Genomic DNA, 8,813 nt, shown 5'->3' on the forward strand with positions numbered 1-8,813 from the left:
ACATGGATGAAACCTTCGACGAGCGCTGGCCATCGTGAAAGGGGCAAAAGTCCGTATCGCACGGTGAAAATTAAAATTTCTATAGAGTTTTACGTAACAGTATCGGTCGTCTTACTCTCTCCTGCGGCACAGTAGTCCAGCTATGGTTTGTCGATAACGCAACTGCATGCAGTTGCATTATTGCGAGGCAAAGATGGGAGAGGTTCGTTGGGGTGGCGTGGAGGGGCAGCGAAGAAGGTGGCCAAGCCAGAGAGAAAAGAAGAAGGAGAAGAAAGACAAGGTGGAGGAGGCGGAGGAGGAGGAGGAGGAGGAGGGCACGTTGGCGTCGCCTGGAATGCCCGCGGACCACGAACGGTGCCGGTACGACGGGTTTACCTTTTACAGCCTACCTACCGGTCGTTTCACTGCGACTGCACCTTCCACGTCTGCGTTACCACTCTTTTTCGCCGTCGAATTTCACCTGGCCGGATAAAGAACGCGGATAGTTACGCGGCTTCTCTCTGACCTCTGCGTTTCTTTCGGTTTTGTCCATGACTACCCTCACTTTTTCCTTCTCTTTCTTTTCTTCGTTTTTCTCTCTTTTTTTTTTAATTACAAACAGTAGGTACGTGGAGAATGTTCGAGAGAAGAAGTTGTATCCAGCGTTGTATCTAGATTCCTTTGTACATTTTTTATAAGCAACTACGACACGAAACGTTCATTTTTACGATCGCTAACGAGCTTCCTGATCGACGCTTTCAACGCGTATTGGATATTAAAAGAGCGCTGTACGTTGCACGCACGACGTTGCACGAACTTGAAAAAGATTCGAATCTTCAAAACGTTGTCCCAGGTGTATAAATTGTATACAGATGTCACATTATCTTCTCTCGAAGGAGGAAAGGTGCTATTATTTCGCACTGTTCTCGGTTTACATCGGTGGCTTAATTATTAACACTCCGGCTGGAATTAATTAACCTAGCTCGACGCGTTTCGAGAGAATGGCGGAGAAGGACGGAAAGACGGGCGAACGAGGATGAGGTAACTGCAAGTATCATCGCGTAGATGTCACAATTTCCACGATAATGTTTATTCATGATCACGATTAGCCACTTACCACGCAGCCTATCGCTCCGTGCAGCGTGGCTCGTGAATTTTCATGGGCCATTACTTTCTCGTTCTTGAGAATCGATCCGATCTTGATGCACGAAGCCCAGTCTCTCTCCCTTTCGAGTCAGCAGAACCGTAGAATCGCAGATCCGTTCTACAATCGCAAAAAATTTGCCGCAATTGAGTAAGTTTCAGTCGCTATAGTCGTTGCGGCTATAGCCAGGGGATGGTTTATTCGAGAGACAACCTTGGATCGAAAATAAGATCCAATAATTGAATACTCGTAGGTAATAAGAAGATGCGCATCTCGTACAATTTTTCCCCTTGGTCGTTGGACGCTCTCAAAACCTTCGTTATCGTGTAAAATCTTCAGCTACCCAAGCGATTCGCAATTTTCCTTAATTCGAAAAAAAAAACGTAGACGAGATCGCCATGCGCGACGAACTAGCGTCTTAATCCGGAGACCTGGCACGCCACCCACGTGCTCGCGGCTCGTTAGATGACAGACGCAATTTGACCCATTAGCACAATCGCACAACGTGGCTAACGGAACCGGCGGAGGCGCAGACCGGAAAACAGCGGCGCGATTCAGAATGCCAACGCGTGCCGCATCGCGCTCGCCTTGCCCTGTATGTCCATATACGCGACCAGTCGCCTCGCTCACCTACGAGTACTGAGGCGTGCGTGCACGCGCTCCCACGAAAAGGAATTTCTCTTGGACCAAGACCTGGCAAAAGCTTGGTACCGACGACAGGATTAGCCTGGCTGTCCGATGAGTCTACCATTAAGATCTTCGACCTCGACCAAGCGGAGAGATCCGACATTGCCACAGAGGATACAATACGTGGCAAGCTAACGATCGTTTATCGAGATGAAAAGTGGGCAACGGCTCGTTTCGCTATTAATCGGGCCGAGGGGCCGGTGAAAAGGAGCAGGTAGCCAGAGCGTCGAATGAGAAACGCGGCCATCATGGGCAGACGCGTGTAGAAAAGAAGAGCATCGGACAGGTCCGGTTTGTCGAACGTGGGCGCGATGCCCTCTTCTCGCAATGATCCCCGCGATCTACACACAGAGAGATCCTGTACCCTTGTCACCGGCTGCTCCTCCAGCCCCCCTTTCAAGGATTTCGGATGAAAGGTTGGCGAGCGGCCGAGCGGCCGAGCGGGTGAACGCACCCTGAAAGCCAGGACGTTGTCCCTAGACGCCTACGTGGGTTTCGTCTGGATCTGTACAGGCCGGCTATAGGCTAAACCGCGGCAAGGACCCGCGGTGAATTTCTAAGAAAGGCTATGCAATTTTCGAGGCCTGTTCCGGAGCGGTCTTGTTAGCCGACACGCGAAAATTTATCACCCCGTCGTCGTTACAAGCGGCTAACTATCTCTCGTGCTCCTCGCGCCGACCGGATAGGGTATCATCATCAGCGCGTGATGAGCACCGTGGATGTAATGAACGGAATTACTTCGATGGAAAACTTCGTGTATCATTCGAGCGCCGTTGGACGCGGCGAGATTGAGTTCTTCTGTCTGCGGATGACGCTCCAGGTCCTGCAGGATCCAACGAGAACAGCAGAATTTTACAGACGCGTCTCGATAACCATAGCAATAGATGTCAACGACTTTGTCCATTTGCGACTGTTTTACAACGTTTCTCTATCGATTACAGCATCGGAGCGTCTTTGTTGCATTAGCCAAACTCACATATTCGGACGATATTTTATTCCTTGCATTTTCGTTCGAACGAGAGGATTAACTGGAACTTGTTAACAGACTGTCGGTCGGCCAGGACGATTTGGCCACGCCAAATACGATTATTCACCCCGAATAGCCCCCGTCCTTCGTGGACGAAGAAGGCCTCGCGAGGCTTCGTTTCGACTTATCGTTTTATCTCAATCGGCGAATCTAAGAAGCCAGAAACTAGCACTTTGGCGTGGAAGAAAGCCGGATCGGGCCAAGTTCGTTTACCAAGCGGGCCAAATCAAACGAACGAGCGACAAGCAAGGAATTCGTGCGACGAAGACGACGCGATTCTCGTCGTACTGCGTCTTCGCTCGTGTCAGATTGAACGGATGGCAGACGAAAGAGAAACGACGAAAACATCCCCGCACGAGGGAATGCGGGGATCAAGTTGTCTCGGGACTTTTCTAATCCCGCGACACGTTGGAATTAAAACGGCTTGTCCGAGATGTCGTCTTCGATTTAAACTATGGTCTCTTTGGAAGATGAACGACGCGACGTGGACATAAATATAGAGCATTTCCAATTCCATTCTCGCTTCTTCTCTTTCCGTTACTAAACGGACGACGTTCTCTGCTGGGGATCGAACTATACGGCGTGCAAGTTCTTTCAATTACAAAGCCATCGAAACGTCAAAAAGTTTACGCAACGTTGGAACTTGATAAATCATGGTCGAAAAGAAAGTTGGAATGTCCTATTCTTTGGGTAATTTGCCGGGAACGATCGCAGATCGCTGCGAGCTGCGATCCGTCGTTATCGAAAGAACGGTCGATAAATTACGTCTATTAGGGAACAATTAAAAGAAGGAAACAGGTAGCCAGTCTCGTCGGCTTGGGCGAAGAACAATGCGGCAGGGCGAAGTTTGCGCGGTTCGTGTTCAGGTCACTGGTGCGCAGGCGGACCGTTAGGAGTGGAACATTGTGCATAGCCATGGGCATAATCTTAACTTCTAAGAAACGACCACTCATTGATCCTAGGCTCTACTATAGACGACGACATAGGTCACGTCCACATAACGGTCACCACCGGAGAGGACACGTGCCTTTAAACTCACGGCTCGGGCTAATCAACTTGACACCAGCAGGAACTGCTATTGTAATCGGACCGCCTGCTGCGCTTTTCTTATACAGAAACTCTTGTCCATAAGAGAATTTAGTCGTCCACAGGGATACTCGAATACTTTCGTCGATGGCTCTCCATGGGTATTGTCTTTTCACTGAGTAATGCAGTAGTACGTGGTAGGTGGATTTGTTGCAGGATGTGAAATTTATATTTCTCGATAGCTTCTAAAGATATTGGCGTAATACGAGAATTGTTCGGAACTCGCGAGTAACGATAGAAATATACAGCGTAGCATAGATAAGAAACCGAAAGATCAGAAAAATTGAAAGTATTCCACGTTTGGTTTCTGTCTTAAAACTACACGCGTATCGTAGATACCAAACGCGTTCGCGTCTAAGTATAATCAATTTGAGCCACAAGGACGAGCAAGCTAACAAGCTTTTTTATCACACTACTCGGACAAGCTTCGACACAGTCGATATCCCGCACGACGTACTACTGACCAGTAACCTGTCGACGGATCGAGGATTCACGATCGGAAGATCATGTATCAAGCATACACGTTTTCCCATCGTTCTTTACCACGAGACCTGAACAGACCTCTGACGGCAGGGCAGCGCTTCGAATGATACATAACGTGTCACGATATAATAGGCCTTCTCGACCGTCTATTTCTGTTGCATAAAACGATCCACTCGAGCCGATCGAGTAGATGCCATAAGATAACGTGTCTGCCTAAAAGTCGCAATCGATCAAACCATTGTAAACCTATTTTTGAGACTCGACGTCAGCGGAACGGGACAAGGCTCGTAGACCGTGTACGTTCGCGCGTGTGATTGATGGAATACTGTTGCAAAGTGAGACGCGATACTTTGGTCGTGGTCGGTGGGAAATTAAACGCGTGCGTGCTCGTAAATTTGCCGTTAGTAATATAAGTTTTTGTTAATTCGTTTTATAATTTCTGCACCGAGCATTACCTGCATCCTATAAAGTTCTATTACCCGTGATTCGCATAACTTAATCGCAAACAAATACCCGTTAACCGTTAGCCTGAAAAGATGTAGCAGGTACGATCAAGATGCAGGAACACGAAGGAATTATACATTTTCCGTGAAACCCATTTTCACGCGTGATTAATATTTTACAAAGCAGACACGTATCCCAGTTCACGGCGTCCGTAGGTCGCGTATTCAAGCATGCACGTAACTTAACGCTGATTTCTTCGCGAACGAGCGAAAAGGAACAGGTGAAACGACAGCCGGCATGGGAACATCCTGTCCAAGATCGCCCGGGGTCGATCGCGTTGCAAACCGCGTGATCCATGAAGCACAATCCATCAAGTTACAGTTACTTACTGGCGGGCGACGTGTTATCAATCGATAACAGACGATAACACGAGCAAACGTCCTGACCACTGGCAATTACCGGCCACGGTTATTTACCGAGCCTTTGACGAATGAAAGGCATGCAAGATGATATTCCACGATGAAAAACTACGATAGGCGGTGCTCGGTTTTACCCACAGACGCGTTTCGTTAATGATAGATGAACGTCCGAGAGTCGCAGCTTCGATCGAACGATTTAGGATAGCCTTTTCTCGATTAGAACGCGAAAATTTTCTTGCTTTTCTTACTTTTGGGATACGATCGGACAAATAGAATAATTCGTAGCTGGTAACGAAGAATTTACCGTTGGTTACGAAGTTTAATTGCCTTGAGATTTAATCGCTCGATCGTTTAAAATTACAGCACGATCGGATCTGACGACTCGGTGACCTTGCGGAGGTCCGAAACTTCTGTTGCAGAAGCGCGATACTCGTCCCGGCAGTTACGTCAACCGAGAGATTTAACGAAAAAGATGGCGCGTGCGTAAGACGACCTGGCAGACAGAGGTCAGATTTTCCGCGTAAACTCGTCCACCGTTAAGTAGCTGGAAGTACGAGCGAGCGCTATCACCGGATCTGGCATAATGATCCATATCGCGCTAGGACGCGGCGCGCGATCCTCCGGACGAGGGTTTATCGCGGAGGCGGACACGCAGGTACGCTCGCTACGCGTCCTTCGAACTAACCAAGTTTCCCGGCGTCTGGTTATGCTAATTATGTATATCGTGCACCGCTATTACTGGGACACATTCGCGTGGCTCGTTAAACGGCCGTGTGTCCCATAAATAATAACTTTATTTTGCACAGGTGGTGGTGTCGGGACCGCCGATAGGATTCTCGAGTACTGGAAACACGGTGGCTGCGTGGGAATTCGAGTTTCTCTGTCGATTCTCGACCGTGGAAAGAACTATGTCACGGGAGGAGGCGAGCTGCGTTTAAACAGCCACAAATTCAGTCTATCGGTGTGGCGGGACCGCATTCCGCTCGGGCAAAAACGCGTAAATTACGCGACGAACGGGCCGTCGTTATTCGAACGAGCGGCTAGCCAACCACGAGAACCCAGCCGGACGGTATTTCGTCTCTTTCTCTCCCTTCGCTCTCTCATAAGTACATAAATTAGCCGCGCGGCCGGCCGGCAAAAAGCTACACGACGGAAGAGCTAACGGGCGACGTCCACGACACGCGAGTGAATCGCGGCTGCACGTGGGAGAGCACAAGCAAATAAAGTACGAATAAAGAATAGAGTCTACTACTGTACTACTTGGACGGCCGTGCAGCATCATTAGCCGCGACGTCCAGCTTCTGATTTCCTTCCTTCGCTCCCCTTTGCTCCCTTTCCAAGCGAAAACCGCTTCCCTCCTGCTATCCGAGACGAGCCTCGACGTTTTGTATGTTAACACGCGATACGCTTCGCTCGTACTGTTCACTGTTCGGCTAGATACGCCGCTTGTTTGCGATTTCCCTTCGCGACATTTGCGTGCGAGTTATGAAAAGAGGGTTGAGAACAAGCAGCATGTTTGATTTTTACCAAGCCTCGGCTTCGCTGTAGCTTGTTCGCGGTTGCAAGGTTTCGATTCGATTGACCTTTTTGCCAAATGCATACACTTTCGCTCATCCCACGCAGCCGACGCCGATTTCTCTCTACACGACGGTGTCAACGTGTCCTTTGACGCGAACGGTAATTAGATGCTTTGAATTAGAATTTCTTTTCTAGAGTAACATTCCTGTGTAGCGGATGCCTCGCGCTGGTTCCGTTTAACGAACGAATAACTATTTCGCTTCTATTTTAAGCGTGAAGCTATTTAACGCGCGCGGTTCTTTCGTTACACTCTGATACTTTACGATTTCTAACGAAATGCATACGGATACCTGTGCATTCCTAATAAGCGCGTACGCTAGCGTCCAGCTAGAAGAGGGTTAAGAGCTAAAGGGTCAAACGTACGGCAAGTTGCGATGCAACGTCAACGAGACCGCTGCAGAGGCTCGTCAGTGCCAACGTGCATCGCTACGACGAAAAGTAGCCGATACTCGGGTCGTTGACTCGAACAGGACGCAAGGGATCGACAAACAAAGTAAGGGATAAGCAGGGATAGGGAAGAACGTGGCCAGTGGCGTATACGTACTACGTAGCCACGGCTCGTAAGCGGAGAGCGGCCAGCATCATTAGCCAGAACGTCCAGTTGGCGATTTCCGTCTGCTCGTTTGTGGGACGAGACGCTCACGGGCTGCAACGTGGCCTCGGCGAAGGTGGGGGCTGATCGCCCTTATCGGGTAAGGGGGCCCCCGGACGACGCTCGATGGTTCGTACGGTGAATGGATACCTGGTACTTTGTTCTCGGTTCCCGGTACTCCTGTGCAGCCGGTGCTCTCTCGCCGAACATTCGAACACGAGTTCGATGACCCTTCGACTTCGCAGACCACGGACCGCGCGCCCCGTCTACGTTCGAACGCTGCGCCGCGCCGCACCGATGGCCAGGGCAGCGCCCATCTGTGACTCTCCGAACGACCGACACCACCCCGTTATACATCTGCCTCCGGGATTCCGCGATTCGTTAACATTCTTGCCGAATCGCTCCCTTCGCCTTCGTCAGACCAGATCAACGGAACGACGCGCGATGCGAGAATCGAACGGGAACTGGCACCGGAGATCGTTTCGGTTTGACGAAACAGGTTTCTTATCTTTCCTGCTTCCGAAGTTGTCGATCGTAAATGACGACCACGTTTAATTATAGTTTTCGGAGATTTCGAATTTGTTACTATCGGAGAAGATTAGCGGAGTGTCTCATCGGAGCAACAGGTCCTTTGATCATAGGATGTTCGAGATATCGGATCTTAACGAAGTAGAAGATACGAAGAGACCAAACAAACAACCGGTATCGACCATACATCGAGAAATTAATTATAAAGTTATTTAAATTTCGATTCGTTCGATGCTCGAGGCTTACCTTAGCTCTTAAAATAAACTGCTTTACATGCATTTCGAGTATCGCCAAACGACGCGAGGATATATTAAACGTCTATGAGAGAAAATTAATCACGTTCGATAATTTTACGTAAACGAATCTAGCTTTCGATCACGATAAGGAACTCCATAAATACGCACGTAGAACTGCAACAACGCGAGGACTTTGGGACTCCCGTGATGCTGTTCGGACAAACGTGCGCCCCTAAACGCAAAGAACAGCCGCCGCTAAACTAAATCTTGAGCGATCGCGAAACCTAGATTTCGCGAGGACATCCATCAAATAAATCTCGTAATTTAGCGATTAAGCGAATGACGAACGCGTTGAGAGATTGCGGAAAGAAGTTTCCTATTCAAAGGAACGCCATTGATAAAGTTTCGCTCGGATGAGGCCTGCACATTGTCTTTTAAACCGAGCATGCCATTAGGAGAATAGTGCGCGTAGTCGAACGACTGCGATGTTAATGTCTAAAGTATGTTTCCTCTCGCACGTACCGCTTAATGGCCGGCGTTCCTAAACTGGAAGAAAGGATCGAGCTTGGAGTCCGGCACGAAGCCAAGTATCCAAGCTCTCCAGACCAGA

General features: G+C 49.1%; 1 pseudogene; it reads right to left on the reverse strand.

Moving 5' to 3' along the window:
• Positions 1-1,084: 1,084 nt before the first annotated feature.
• On the reverse strand, positions 1,085-8,246 carry LOC117213032 (annotated as a pseudogene).
• Positions 8,247-8,813: the final 567 nt, after the last annotated feature.

This window comes from Bombus bifarius, unplaced genomic scaffold (genome assembly GCF_011952205.1).
Source record: "Bombus bifarius isolate JDL3187 unplaced genomic scaffold, Bbif_JDL3187 scf7180000008487, whole genome shotgun sequence".
In the NCBI taxonomy this organism is placed as follows: Eukaryota; Metazoa; Arthropoda; class Insecta; order Hymenoptera; family Apidae; genus Bombus; species Bombus bifarius.